The following is a 16659-nucleotide window of genomic DNA, read 5'->3' as shown; positions in this document are numbered from 1 at the left end:
TGACGAAAAATGACAAAAAATGCTGGTGACGAAAAAATGCTGGTGACGAGAAATGACAAAAAATGCTGGTGACGAAAAAATGCTGGTGACGAAAAAATGCTGGTGACGAAAAATGCTGGTGACGAAAAATGACGAAAAATGCTGGTGACGAAGAAATGCTGGTGACGAAAAAATGCTGGTGACGAAAAATGACAAAAAATGCTGGTGACGAAAAATGACAAAAAATGCTGGTGACGAAAAAATGCTGGTGACGAAAAATGATGGTGACGAAAAATGACGAAAAATGTTGGTGACGAAAAAATGCTGGTGACGAAAAATGACGAAAAATGCTGGTGACGAAAGAATGCTGGTGACGAAAAATGCTGGTGACGAAAAATGACGAAAAATGCTGGTGACGAAAAAATGCTGGAGACGAAAAATTACGAAAAATGCTGGTGACGTAAAAATGCTGGTGACGAAAAAATGCTGGTGACGAAAAATGACGAAAAATGCTGGTGACGAAAAATGACGAAGAATGCTGGTGACGGAAAATGACTAAAAAATGCTGGTGACGAAAAATGCTGGTGACGAAAAAATGCTGGTGACGAAAAAATGCTGGTGACGAAAAAATGCTGGTGACGAAAAATGACGAAAAATGCTGGTGACGAAAAATGACGAAAAATGCTGGTGACGAAAAAATGCTGGTGACGAAAAATGACGAAAAATGCTGGTGACGAAAAATGTAAAGTTGATTGGTAGTGACTTTTTTTTCGGTCCCTAACATTCATCGAGCTCTGGACTTAGTAATTTTTTTCCCGTTTCGGTAGTGACACAATGGTGTCACTACCGAAACGAAAAAAAAATTGTTCCCCCAAAAACCTGTTAGGAGTACGTTTCAGGCAATTTAAAGTTGATTGGTAGTGACTTTTTTTTTGGTCCCTAACATTCTTCGAGCTCTGGACTTAGTAATTTTTTTTTCCGTTTCGGTAATGACACAATGGTGTCACTACCGAAACGAAAAAAAAATGTTCCCCCAAAAACCTGTTAGGAGTACGTTTCAGGCAATTTAAAGTTGATTGGTAGTGACTTTTTTTAACTTGACAATTAAAGCTAATTCAGTTGAGAGAAAGTGTTTCAAAGTGTCCATTAATAACTATAACAACTAAATTATAATAACACTCAACAAGCATAATCCATGGAAACCCTTGATCCACAGCCTCACCATCAGACCTCCTTCACCTCTGATCAAAGTTAGGCACCTGTGCATCAAACTATTGTTACACTGCATTCCTTAAAATCCTGCATGCCCTTCATTAATCACTCATCACGTTCATAATTATCTGTTTTGAAGTATTCTTCCAATGTTTCATCGGCATACTTTCTCATCAACATAGACTACTGTACCTGTTCACCTTAATGGAAACCACAACTATTTGAAGCTATTTACGTTGACAAACAAAAAAATAGTTTAGCAGGTAGAACTTCTCCTGTCCTCAAGTAATACTGTCCTCTGAAAAGCCATCTGTCTATATACTGTAATAACCATATGAAGTATAATACGCACCCATTCACCTTTGCATATAAGTGGCCCTTTTGCTCCTGCAATGTAAGATGGAAGCACTATGTACTGATAAGACCCAATTATTGAAATTCCAAACATGGAATATACTTGGACCATACCACATTTAATGCCTGTCTCAGGACTGCCACCTGCCAGTGTAGTGTACAGTGATACCATCCCAGTCTCCAGTTTTTCCAAAGTATAGCTAACCACTTTTAGCCTGGTAAACCCCCCTCCCTCAGGAAATCTCATTTGCATTTGATTTCAGGAAGTAGGCTGTGAAACAAATGTGTGTCGCAAGCTTCTTCCATTTGACGTGTCAGGTTAAACCTTTAACCTTTAACCACTTTAACCCTGACATCCCAATTTTGGGCATGCCATTATAGGTTAAAAAGAAAATAATATTGCTGAGCTACAAGCTCACAACATGTCGTGATGTGTTGTGAGCTTGTAGATCGGCTTCCCCCCAAAATTAATTTAGATTTTATTTAATTTCTTTTGATAAGTATGCTACAGTAGATTTTTTTAAAATGTGGAGTGCAGTGGAATAGAGTCGACACATCAAGAATCCATTAGTAGTTAGTTCGTACTGTATATATTTGGGGCTAGGCCTATATGTGTTTCTGGTAATATTATTGATCACTTGTTTTGCATGTCCGTGGCAAAAATAAAATATTGATGGAAATGTCCATCGCAAGTTGGCATGGTGATGACCCCTGGGTGTACGTTAAAGCTGAGTGTTGAATAAATAAACATTTGGGATATTGCAGTAAGTACATATATCAAAACAATACATACTGTCAGCCTCTCATGCATTACTAAAAGAAAACTTGAAGTACATAGAAAGGCCAGCTGAGCTGCTCTCTGTTCTGAGCCAGCTGCAGATCCCAGATCCTTTCTCACCTGACCAGATCACCGGACAATTAGTCAAGGTGTGTGATAAGAATCTGGATGACTTGTCTGGTCAGTTGTGGACTTAGGAACGCTGAGCACCTTTTTATAACAGATATATTTCATCCCAACTTTACGATAACTTTATCTATAATTATGTCCCGTACATGACAAATTACAATCTAAAATAACACCTAAAAGGTTTGTTTCCTGTACGTGCTCAACTGCTGCATTGTTTAGCTCAGCAGTTCCCAACCTTTTCTGGATAAAGGCCCAAATCTTGAAAGCATTCACAGGTGCATTTTCAGAGCAGGTGTATTTTAATGCTCAATCAATCGATAAGTGTTCCGGCTGGTATACTGGTATCACTATTTTTAAAGACAAAAAATACCATGTCATTTTTTTTACATAATTTGTTTAATATTAATGTTATATTTTCATTCAAATCTTTGTGTTTTGCCAATTAATTGGGGGCCCACCTGCAGTACCCTCATGGCCCACCAGTGGGCCCCGCTGGTTTAGGTCAATGAATGATTTGTACCAAACAATAGTTTTTGGAATGTTAAGACTAATTTATTGCTAGTCACCCATTCCAATACAGTTTGTAATTATTTAATCAGAGTTGCAGTAATTTCATTATGGTACTGTATGTATATCGTTGTATCATCAGAATACATAGACACATTTGCTTTCTCAAATGGAAAGTCATTTGTAAATATGGAGAAAATTAAAGGGCCAAACAAACTTCCATCTGGAATTCTGCTCTCAACATGTCTAGCGTCTTTAAAGCTTCCATTAAAGAAAGCTTGTTGAGAGCTATTGAATAGATATATATATATATATATATAGCCTATGCCTATTGTAGCTTTCTAACCATGATAAAGCCACTGGGGCAGAACCATAATACATAATATGTTAGTAGTTTATGGTCACGTCAACCATATCAAAGGCAGCACAAAAATACAAAAAATACGGCACCCACAATATTCTTCTTATCAATTTATTTTAACCAATTTGCTGTCATGGAAACAGCTGACAAACATCAAGGTCACCAATGTAGGATTTAATAATAGCAACTGTAGCTTCTCTTTTTGAGCGCACAGAGCATACAAAATAATGAATCATATCCCCATAGAGTCAGTTTCTCCTGCCCACATATCAGCAACTCCTGCCTCGTACAACGGCATCATCAAGTGGTTTTGAGCCATCTGGAGAACCCGCCCCGCTGGATCACAACAACAACAAAAGAAAGTGCAGGTTAAGACAGCATTCCGCAACAAAACGTAGCTTTAATGACATTCATATACATTATCTTATCTAATCATTTAGATATAATGATAATTTAACATTAAACATTCTATAATTATATTAACAAATCTTACATGCAGGATCAGGGATAGGTGCACATGCATGTGCATCTTCTGTTTCTGCATGTGCGAGTAACTTTTTTGAATGTCCTTTTCCCATTCCTATAAACATATGGATTACAGTAAGCATGTTTTGGTCAAATGAAAATAAATTACATTATACAGAACAGGCAATTTGACTAAATCAACCCCTATGAATATACCAAGATATATTACCAGTAGGCCGACACTAACCAAAGTTAATGTTTCCTATGCCATAAAGTTGTGAATTCATTTCACTTTCATAGATATAACACAATACAAAAAAACATTGCTAATGATAGAAGTGCAATGAAAATTATAAAGTTGTCCCCCACCCCACACTTGCTTGGTCTGGCTTTTAGAAACATCAGAATTATTTATATCAACTTAAAATAGTGGCAACTCCATTGGCACCACTGGCACGTGAAGTTAATAAGTTAGTAGTCACTCATTTTCATAAGATTGTTATATCTTTAATTATTTGTATCACAACAAGCAAATTGGGGACAGTGGCTGGGGTTACAAAATCTATTTTATATGTATTCACAGCTCTGCAGTTTTTTCATCAAGTAGCCTAATAAAATTAACTGTCAGAGAGAAAGAAAAACAAACTTACTTGTACAGGTCGTTGTAAGCCTTGATTTGGTTTTCAGATATTATTCAGCTCTCAACAATATCATCTAGTACCAGCTCCAACCCTAATATACCAACCCAAGAATTCTATAAGCCTCGTGATTGGTTGTGTAGGAAAGGGTACGCTAAAGCTGAAGGAATGTAGTCTACTGGCCTGGGGCTAAATGAACAAAAAACTCAGTCCTTCTTCTTTGGCTGTTGCACCAGCTTTGCACACATCAATGACAATAGGCTACATACACACTGGCTAGACATCTCAGGTCATCTATGACCAGCCTACTAACTGACTTAAGACAAAAAATGGTGAGGCAACGTATACTTTTAAATCCACACTTGTAGGTCTATGAGGAAAGCTCAGTTACAATGTCCCTTACCTTGTTTTAAAGTCCATAATATTAATAAATATTAATGAGACCGAGACTTTCCCCCCTGACAGTACGTTCTGTTGTCATACCACAGCAGCTTACAGTATATACCTGTTTTATAGATGGTTGCGCGCTGCGTCTTGCACAGGACATAGCTGATCTACAAGCTTACAACGCATCTTGCGGCAATGTGTTGTGAGCTTATAGATCAACTATTTTTACTAGTAAATCAGGCAGGCTTCAATCTCCACTCTAGCCGAAAAAGCTTTTGTTTTGCAGTCAGAATGAAGACAGTTATAGACAAAAAATAAAAACAAATACAAATGTTGTGGGTTGTAACGATAAAGTAATGAGTAGTGTAAGTCGTTATTGTTGTTGGTAGGGAGTATTACTGTAAGTAAAGTAACAATATCACTTTTGAAAAGAGAAACGGGTAATATATTCATATTTTGCAACGAGCCCAACACTGTCTAGTGGTTACATCTGGCGTGTCCTACTGTGGTTGTCAGTGTGAAACCAAGTGTGTTAGTGACATTTTTGTTCAGGATTAACACTTCTCCACAAGGAGAATGGTGGAGTGCCATTGTTAATTAAAGGGATCACCATTCCAACGTAATGCATGACACATTTTTGATCTACAAACAATATTGTGATACGACACGTTGTGTTGGCTTTTTCAAAATGTTTATTAAAAAAATAATTTAAATTGTTATTTTTCTTCCTCTTTTTTTTATATACTGCATTCTGTTTCATTAACATGATAGTATTTTGAGAAAATTATGTACTGTAACGTTGGGATTTTTTTGTGTTGCTTTTTTATGATAATAATTTGATGCCAGGATACCTGTGTGGTGATGGCCAGAAAACACTGTGACACAGGAAAAATTGAGTTGCTTCTGTGTCACACACGCGCGCGCACACGCACACACACACACACACACACACACACACACACACACACACACACACACACACACACACACACACACACTTCCTTCTCAGGTTTCCTGCTGAATGTAACCACGAAAAGAAAAGCAAAATCTATATGAATAGGTGATCAAAAATGAAATTTAAGAAAGTTAGCTAGCCGACATAATTAAGTGCATCGATAGTAATCCACTCGTTATGACACGTTATGATTATACAGATGGCTGTATACAGTAGGACCATGCATACAGTAGGTGCATAAGATAGTGTCACTTGAGGACAAGAGGAGATCTACCAGCTAAACTCGTTTTTTGTTTGGCATGGTACAGTAGCTCTATTTTGTGTTGCTATTATGTTGATGAGGTGGTTGTAAGGTATTCCAATGAAACAATTTGAAAATAAACTTGATAGTCAAACCTGATACTTATGATGAGTGATTAGATAATGAAGGGCATGACATGATTTGAAGGAATGCAGTGTCACAACTAGTTTGGTGCTGTAGCCTGATGTCCATTCAGCAGCCGTTCAAGAGAAAGGGAGAGAGTGTTTCTATTGTTGATCTGTATCATTATTTTTTCCCATTCAAAGTATAAGACAGCCCAGAAACACCAGTCAGAAGCCAAACAAAAACAAAAGGTTTTCACACTGTTCAGTTTGCACATACACATATCTGTATGTATAATATTTAGAAGTGGGAATCATACATACGGCACCTTCAAGCACCTCAAAGTGTGCTATAACTAATACAATATTTAGGAACTAAAACCAAAGAATTGTACTCTTGTCTTGTGTACATGAGACGTAACAATAAGAAATCCTGAATATTGGATCTTGAACATATCCAGTTTTAAGACCCATCTCAAACAATGCCTCCACGCTAACCAGAACTGTGATCAGTTCTACACAGTAAATCCTCAATGTTAAATTAACTCAGAAGAGTACAAATTGAAGGATACATGAGAGGGTCATGTTGTCATCAGAGAAGGGGAGGTAGGTTCTAGGATAGTGTTGGTCCTGGCGTGGGGTACCAGAGCCTGAATATGCATGTTGCAGTCAATTGTGTGTATGTGTGCTGTAAATCACGCGGAGATGCCCACATTGTGCTGTTGGCCACTCTTCTGGTTACCTTGCCAAGTGCAGGTATGCAACACAACTGAACACAAAGTTTTCAACAGTGAATAGATATGCCTATTTTTATGGCACTATACACAAGTAGTAAATGCTTTTAAATGCTGCTATCCTCTGGATTTTCATCATGTTGTCATGAGATGTTGTCTGCTTCCTAACCAATCAGTACTGTATTATGTTGGATCAAAAATATGTAACACTTTTTCCAGCATCCACTTGTGTATCACAGGTCATCCTGCAGATGCTGTTGCTCTTGCCAGGCTGCTCCTACTGGTACCTGGAGCAAAAGAGTGGTATTTCTTCACACAGCTAATCATTATTCCTTTTTGTTCATTTCTGATCATATCAACAAATAAAATACTTAAATTCAATTTCAGCTTTAAGCAGATAATGGGCCTCATGAGTGAAGCAATATAAGAAAAATGTGTTTCTTATTTTGTTATTACCCTATGATTTCCATGATTCATTCTAATTTGTGCTCTTCTGATACTTTTACGAGAGGTCATGAGCACTCTTATTGCAAGATAAGAAAGGAATTTCTTGTTTTCACTGTCCACAAATTGTTTGTCCAAATCAAGGAAACATAAGTTTTAAATTTGAGGGACATAAAAAAATACCATATAATCAATTTGTTATTAAATGAAATGTGTGGGCTTAAGCCATTCCGGTATTGAAGCTCTGGTAAGTCACATCAACTTCAACTTCAGTTTATAGTTACATCACAACTTTACACCAGGTATAACCAAGTGGGTGAAATCCTTTGTCCAAGCTTCTCACAAATTGCAGTTTAATTTTGAACTAGAATATTCGCAATTCTGGGAAATTGCAAAGTGTGGTTGCGCCGACGCGAGTCGCGCGATGTGCGATTTGAATTTTGTGCCGATCGGATCCCACGTTTGTTATACGTGCCGTTATGATTGTATTGTATTTCATTTTGAGAGGATTCATCCGCCCAAAAATCTGTTTTTTGCATCAAACGGTTACATTTTGCGCATTTGTGACGCCCCCAATGGATCAAAGTGGAAATGCTTTTGGGTATTTGTTGAGTAACCCACCCTTGACATGTGATTAAAATGTGGGTTTGACTAGACCTTTTGTTAGTGATCTTTGGATTTTTTTGTCAAATAGGCCCCTCCCACTAACTTTGGAAGCCTATTACAGACGAACGATATGGAATTCCGCTTAGGTAGGTGTATCGCATGGGTCCATAGATCATGTGTACCGATTTTTGTGAGATTTGGACAAAATCTGTAGGAGAAGCTGCAAAAAGTGTGTTTTGAAGAAAATTGAAAATGGCGGAAAATCGCAAATGGATGTGGCCTATATGGGGAGTTGCGTCATGACCCAAGGAATCCAGGGAAAAGGAGATTTTTATTCTACGACCTACGTGTAGCCCCTGAGGGAGGCAGAGAAAGTGATAGTAATAGTAATAGACACAGGTATTTATGGCCTTCTGAACAGGCAGCTAACAGGTCAGTAATCTGTGGGTCCTCAACACTGCCGGTAGCATGTTGAGAGGAGGATGTTTAAGTGTTGACCTGTTAACTCGGTAAGCCTGTTTGTTTTGGTGTTTTTTTGTATCTTCTCTTTTATTGTTGTATTGTTTTATATGATCTACAATGTTTTTTATATCGTCAGGTCTGTGCCACTCACTGTTGGTGCTTTGTCATGCCTGTCCAGTGTTCAGAAATTGTTTGGGGTGTGGTCTAGTCTCCAGTGAAATGGGCCTTTAAACTGGAGATATGTGAGTATCAGATTATGTATGTGCAAAGGAGAACAATGGTCTATGTATGTTTTGTTTATGATTTTGTATGACATTATGGTTTAACCTATATATCTGGTCATTGTATAACAGGTGCAGACAGGGGAGTGTGATGTGTGGAAACATTGAGAGGTTTCTGATGTGTATATAATAAGAGCTATTGGTAAGGTAATCCCATTGTATTTGGTTTGCCCATTGTATCTCATGTGACATTTTGTAGCTGAGTGCATATTGTGTTTATGTATTACATGCTTTGTGTATATTGTGAAAGGTCTGCTTTGTCATTGATCTATATGTCCATGTGGAACAAGCGGCACACAAGGGACCACTGTTCCTTTTCCCTTGATTTATGTTTGATTTACTTTACTTTTTTTGTACCAGTCTTCTTCCCTTTATATTTGCTCAAACACTTTTAACCATTTCTATATATGCACATAAATTAAAGTACCATTTTGTAAGCTTTTCTATAATAAAATAATTGCTATTTTTATACCCTACACTTTGGTCTGCCTTACATTTATGTAGCGGGGTAACATACGGTTCAAGAGTTATAGGCTAAAAGGTAAAGTGGGCTGTTATAGCGCCACCATGAGGCTGACTGGTGCAATTATGTTTTCATAATTAGGGCACTGGACTATTAACCTCCCCTCCAAGTATTGTAATAGTACATCAGATTAATGGTACATTTCATAAGAATTGTTCACTTTGTGATACAAGCATGACATTTGGCACAAATACAGGGCCACTCTTATGGAAAAAGGCACTAGCCACTAAAAAATCCAAGATGCGACCATTTCTTCAACATGGCCACCACCTTAGCGGAGCAGATAGTGATATAATCTTTCAGGTTGTGATACAAGGATGAAATTTGACACAAATACTCTGTAAGGGCCACTCTTATGGAAAAAGGCACTGGCCTCTCAAAATTCCAACATAAAAGTAGATCAAAGATCAAAGTAGCTTCTATACCACCACCTTCATCCAGCCTTCCTGGGTCCAGGATCATTGGCATTTGATTGATCTCATGAAAGAGTGGAACATTGGTGGCAAGCATGGTGTAGGCATCATGTTGAGGAACATGAATCTGACTTTTTCAAGTATTTGCAAATCAGACAGTTTATCACTAAGGACACCACACTGTTAACCAATAGTTCCGCTTCACAGGTGGAGAGGGTTCTTTCTATGCAATTCTCCAAAAAACTAATCTCAATTTTTTACAATGTTCTGAAATCTAACTCATCTTTAACCTCCCTTGTTACTAAACAGTCCTGGGAGAAAGATTTAGACATTTCCATTGATGATGTGGACTGGCAGGAAATGTGGATCTATGCGAAGGAGATTTCTGTCTGTAACCGAACTAAATCTATTCAGTTCAGAATATTACACCGTGTGCACATAACCCCTGCTCTCAGAAATAAGATGGATGCCAGTACATCTCCACTTTGTCTTAAATGTTGAGGAACATGATGGGTTGGAGGTGATACTAGGGCATCATTATTTTTGTCTTTCTGAAAAAGACAAGAGGGGGGGGGCGGCCTACCTCGTACTTGCCAGGCCTTACTCATAAAGAGATCCTGCGTCCGCCACTGGTGCAATGTGGACATTCACTCTATAACTCATTCATTCTATTATAATAAGCTTTCCTCCACCTACTAAATTGTGCTCTGACAAGAAAACTAATGTCTATTGGAATCTACAACCCCAAAAACACAGACACAAAAACTGTATTTCTATGTTTTAAAGATCACATCATCGCAACTAGTTTTCCAGCCTCCATCTTACACGGCATCCTTGAGTTAGAAAAGATGTGATAGCATTGCACCAGTGGTAGCTATATGTGTGCTGTCTTGTATTATAACACTACCAGAACATGAGACGGGTCAATAGCCTATACGAAAATAATATTATTGACTGGTTTGGGATAGACTAGAGAGGATCGTGAATGTGTTTGGCACGAGGGGAAAGTGGTATAGTGAATGTTTTTTTAAATTATCGTTTTATTGATTGAATACTTTATTAACCTTTTGCAAATAGTACAGTGGTACAGTGGGTTAGTGATTTTGCCATGTGAAGAATTGGTGGTGAAAAGCTGCTGTAGATATGTAATGGTAAAATAAATGCTATTATTACTTACACACCTACAGTACATTCAATTTGATGTATTGAATTTCATAATAGATTTCCTTATGCAATACTATCACATATGCTCTAGCACTAGGGGTACGTGTATACCTTTCCAAAAATCACCATGAGAATTATTCCCCCCTACCGGTGGTGGCCAAATTTGGGGTCCTGGCTTAAATGAACTGGGGCTGGAACCTGCTGCATAATCGATTCTTAATATTTACTCAAGAATGAATGAATGAATGAGTTAGCAATTTTGACAGCCATAGAGGTGAAAAAAGCACCTGCTGCAAAGGTGACATTCATGTACAGTATGTAACCCATTCAATCCGGGAAAGCATCAGTGTCACTTTAGACTTTATATTTATAGCAACATGTTTTTGTAAAGAATTGTTAGGATTTAGAAGGCATTTAGAATTCATTACTTACACACTTACATTAGGCTATATTTAGTTTATTGAGAATCTATGTAATCATGGTATTGCATCTTTAGGTTATTTACAGAGGAACCTTTGTGTAACATCTTGAAAACAGAAGTACATCTTGTGTAATGTATCGTCACTATGTTGTCACTGCCAGTAATAGAGAACATATATAGTCTGAGCTATGCCCACCGTTTTTCAAAAAGAGAGGGTCAATAATAAGAGAGAATCGTCAGTTTGAAGTAGAATGCCTCAGTTCTATGTACAGGTATAGGCTTAATTTGGAAAGTGTGTTTTGGCATGGGGCTATGAATGGATTGATAACACACAGAAAGCTACCACCACTGCAATATTCTTTTCTAGCACGAGGGGTGTATACCTTCCCAAAAATCACTATGAGAATTATTCCCCCCAGATGGTAAATGTGGGGTCCTAGCTTACGGACTACATGAACTGAGGGTGCAACCTGCATGATATTCGATTTGTCCCACTTACTGTAGGTAAAAAAATGAATGAATTAGCGATTCTGCAAGACATAGAGGTGCTTCGCATGTAAACAACTGTTGTGGAAAAAGCACCTGCTGCAAAGGGGATATTCATGTATGTAATGGTAAAGTAAAAAGTTATCCCATGCATTACACACAAAACATTTTGTTTATTGAATTTCATAATTTCCTTAGAATAATGTAGGCTAAATATGGTGTTAAATCTTTAGGTTATTTACAGTGGAAACCTTTGTGTAAGCCAGTCCACGCCAATGATTCGCAACACAATTGTGCAACTGCAATACTTGCAACAACTTGCAACCATTTCCCCAAAGGCAAAGGCCTGCAACCGGTCAGTCCAAACCGCTGAAATGTCTTGCAACTGGTTGCAAGTTGCGACAAGTTGCGTTGGTGTGAATTTGCCTCAACATCTTTCGTGAAAACAGAAATACACCTTGAGTAATGTATAGTCAATATATATATATTTCTAGAGTTGCTAATTTTAACAACTTTTCTGAAAAACATATTGTCTGAGCTATGCCCACCATTTTCCAAAGAGAGAGGGTCAATAATGAGATAAAACAATCAGTTTGAAGTGGAATGCCTCATTCGGTTCTCTCTATAATTTTTAAAAGTGTGTTTTGGCATGGGGTTATGAATGGATGGAGTGATAGAGAACATATATAGTCTGAGCTATGCCCACCGTTTTTCAAAAAGAGAGGGTCAATAATAAGAGAGAATCGTCAGTTTGAAGTAGAATGCTTCGGTTCTCTGTACAGGTATAGGCTAAATTTGAAAAGCGTGTTTTGGCATGGGGTTATGAATGGATTGATAACACACAGAAAGCTACCACCGCTGCAATATTCACATCTTTTCTAGCACGAGGGGTGTATACCTTCCCAAAAATCACTTTGAGAATTATTCCCCCTAGATGGTAAATGTGGGGTCCTAGCTTACGGACTACATGAACTGAGGGTGCAACCTGCATGATATTCGATTTGTCCCACTTACTGTAAGTAAAAAAATGAATGAATTAGCGATTCTGCAAGACATAGAGGTACTTCGCATGTAAACAACTGTTGTGGAAAAAGCACCTGCTGCAAAGGTGATATTCATGTATGTAATGGTAAAGTAAAAAGTTATCCCATGCATTACACACACAAAACATTTTGTTTATTGAATTTCATAATTTCCTTAGAATAATGTAGGCTAAATATGGTGTTAAATCTTTAGGTTATTTACAGTGGAAACCTTTGTGTAAGCCAGTCCACGCCAATGATTCGCAACACAATTGTGCAACTGCAATACTTGCAACAACTTGCAACCATTTCCCCAAAGGCACAGGCCTGCAACCGGTCAGTCCAAACCGCTGAAATGTCTTGCAACTGGTTGCAAGTTGCGACAAGTTGCGTTGGTGTGAATTTGCCTCAACATCTTTCGTGAAAACAGAAATACACCTTGAGTAATGTATAGTCAATATATATATATTTCTAGAGTTGCTAATTTTAACAACTTTTCTGAAAAACATATTGTCTGAGCTATGCCCACCATTTTCCAAAGAGAGAGGGTCAATAATGAGATAAAACAATCAGTTTGAAGTGGAATGCCTCATTCGGTTTTCTCTATAATTTTTAAAAGTGTGTTTTGGCATGGGGTTATGAATAGAGTGATAACACAGAAAGCTACCACCGCTGCAATGCTATCACATATTCTCTATAGCACTAGGGGTGTATACCTTCCCAAAAATCACTATGAGAATTATTCCCCCCCAGATGGTACCTGGTACCCATGGCCCACATTTTTTGTCCTGGCTCACAGACTATAATAGTCATGACAAAAACTACACTACACTGTACTATGTGTGTATGTAAGCTGAAATAGGACAATATTGGTACAACTCCTGGAAGCTATCTTGAAAAATGTGGCCATGTTGAATTTTTTGAGTGGCCAGTGCCCTTTTTCATACGAGTGGAGTAATTTTGCATAATTTCATCCGTATCACAACTTAAAAGATTGTATCAGTATCTGCTCCGCTAAGGTGGGTGGGGGCCATCTTGAAAAAACGGTCGCCATCTTGGATTTTTGAGTGGCCAGCGCCTTTTTCCACCAGAGTGGCCCTTACAAAGTATTTGTGCCAAATTTCATGCTTGTATCACAAAGTGAACGATTATGTTATTAAGCTGCTGCACTATAATTGTAGCCCTTATGATTTCCAAGAAATAAATACTTGAATGGGAGTCTTTGCATTTTCCCATTATAAGTCAATGGGGATTAATTCATTCACTAATACATTAATATCAATTACACAACCTCTTAGCAAAATACAAGCGCACGATTCCCGATGAAGCCGGTCATTTGACATATGACTGTAGTGTGTGCTGCCAAAACTGTGGAAGGAGTAGGGGGGCAAAGTTTAACATTGTACAGGAATAATGTTAATACTAGACGCGTTGCAATTCTGGGAAATTGCAAAGTGTGGTTGCGCCGACGACGTGCCATTCGAATCGGGTGCCGATCGGATCCTGCCTTCGTGATACGTGCCGTTTAGATTTTAGGAAATAGGCCCCTCCCACTAAATAAATAGGCCCCTCCCACAAATGTAACGGGCCAATTGTCACGTCACTCCTGATATCGCTTTTATTTCATTTTGAGAGGATTTATCCCTCCAAAAATCATGTTTTTGCATCGAACGGTTACGTTTTGTGCATTTGTGGCGCCTCCTATGGATCAAAGTGGAAATGCTTTTAGGGATTTGTTGAGTAAACCACCACATGTGATTACAATTTGGGATTGACCGGACGTTTCCTTCGTGATTTTTTACCTTTTTTGTAAAACAGGACCCTCGCGCTAACTTTGGAAGCCATTTACGGACGAACGGGCGTGGACTATCAAAATTCCGCTTGGAGATGTTTATTGCATGGGTCAAGAGATCATGTGTACCGATTTGTGTGACATTTGGACAAAATATGTGGGAGGAGGAGCTAAAAGTGTGTTTTGAAGAAAATTAAAAATGGCGGAAAATCCATCCTGACGCAAATGGGCGTGGTAACTAGAAAAAGTGCTCCTTGGAGCACAGGTCTCTGGGTCAGGTAGGTTATTGTGGGCCAGCAATGTTCAGAATTCGCCAATCAGGATGGAATATGAAAGATACAAAAAAATCTGTCTTGATCACTTGAGTATAGAGATAATGTGTACCGAATACCGATTTTTTAAAAGGGTGGCATTTGTTCCTCAACGTAGTGCGAATGTGTGTGCAAAGTTCCACCGCAATCGAACACTGCATTCATGATTTGCGGCATTTTGTTCAAAATGAGCCACTCCTGCAAACTTCAGATGTAAATCTTAGCCAATCAGGGTTGAATATGAAAAATGTAAAACATCTGTCTTGATCGCATGACTATAGAGATCATGTGTACTGATTTGTGTGAAATTTTGATAAAATCTGAAGGAGTAATATCATTTATTTTTTTACATAAGTCGGCCTCCTGGTGGCGCCATAAAAGACAGATGTGAAAAATGCAGGGCAAAGGTTTTTCCTTGGTCTCTAGGGAGTGTACATACACAGTTTTACACAGATCGGTGCAGTTATAGGTACAAACACAAATCGGCCTGATATAGCGCCACCATGAGGCTTATCTGAAAGACCCGTTTCGTTTAATGACTATAGAGATAGTGTGTACCGATTTGCGATTTTGGACAAAATATGTAGGAGCACTGTCAAAAAAGTGTGTGGCAAAAAGCGGCCTCCTAGTGGCGCTATAACAGACCCATGTGAAAAATTTGGGGCAGAGGTTCTGAATTGGCACCCAGGGAGTGTGTGTGTGTGTGTGTGTGTGTGTGTGTGTGTGTGTGTTCACAGTTTCGCTGCGATCAAGCCAACGGTGCCGGAGATTGGCTGTCCACAGACAGAATGACACACACACACACACACGGACGGAAGGACGGACGGACAGGGTGCAAAACATACTCTCTTGCCATGCCTTTCGGTCTGGCGGAGACAATAAATAAGAATAAGAGTGAACGTTGAGTAACATATAGAATATAAAAATACAGACTAGTTTTGGTTATTATCTCTCCATTTCTTGGGCATGAGCCAGAGTCTTGAGGCACAAAGATCTGCCCTTACTTTACAATGTTTAGGGGTGTTACCTCTGCTAATAACAAACAATCAACCATGCCCCTCCAATTTATCATCAAGTGGGATTCATCATTCAGTACGCCTGATTGGATGTTAAGAATGGTGCATCTGGAGTTGACTTCTCTCAACAGAAAATATAGAGTAAATATAAGAGAACTTTAAGACAATGCTGCATGCATGAGGCCCATTAAGCAGCAGTCATCAACATGTCCGTACACGGACGACGTGTCCGTGGCAAGACTTGTCTATGTCCGTGGCCCATTTTTTTATTTATTTTTTATTTTGAAAAATAAAATAAAATATTGTCTATATTATTTTCATGATAATGTAAAAATATACTAAATATTCACAATCTAATCTTTGAATTCAAATTGGTTTGAATAATTTTGGTGACTCATAAAGTGTCGGATGACATGCTCATTAATATGTTGCAGGAGATTTAGCATTGTTTGATAATAGCTACCTTAGTTCCCTGAAAATAGCAAAATATGTGTTTAATCCTTTGTTGGAGAAACCTTTTATTTTTTAAGACAATGGATTCATGTGGTGTGGTCTAGATAAACTGTAGGAAAGATAAAAAAACAGATCTGTTCAGAAGGAGCTATTTGCTGCCAAGGCAAAGGAGGGCTGAACTGGACAAGTAAAGTAAAGTAAGCTGGTTGTCGTTAGTTGAGAGACAGTGTTTCAAAGTGTCCAATAATGACAATAACGACAACTATAATAACACTCCACAAGCATAATCCATGGTAACCCTCCACCCACAGCCTAGGACCTCCTCCAACTATATTAGTCATATGATGTATAATACACACCTTTGCAGCTACTGTAAGTGTCCCTTTTGCGATGGAAGCACTGT

General features: G+C 38.3%; 1 long non-coding RNA gene across 1 annotated transcript; it reads right to left on the bottom strand.

The window, feature by feature from the left end:
- Window positions 1-2988: 2988 nt before the first annotated feature.
- LOC311055666 lies at window positions 2989-4561 on the bottom strand. Its single transcript, XR_014601816.1, has 3 exons — window positions 4436-4561; window positions 3814-3900; window positions 2989-3656 (listed from the first exon to the last, which is right to left on the bottom strand). It is a non-coding gene; the product is annotated as an uncharacterized lncRNA (long non-coding RNA).
- Between the last annotated feature and the right edge of the window lie 12098 nt (window positions 4562-16659).

Source organism: Gymnoscopelus microlampas (genome assembly GCF_963454915.1).
Source record: "Gymnoscopelus microlampas genome assembly, chromosome: 11".
In the NCBI taxonomy this organism is placed as follows: domain Eukaryota; kingdom Metazoa; phylum Chordata; class Actinopteri; order Myctophiformes; family Myctophidae; genus Gymnoscopelus; species Gymnoscopelus microlampas.
Note: the sequence above shows the minus strand (reverse complement) of the source record. Positions and strands in the feature narration are given on the sequence as shown.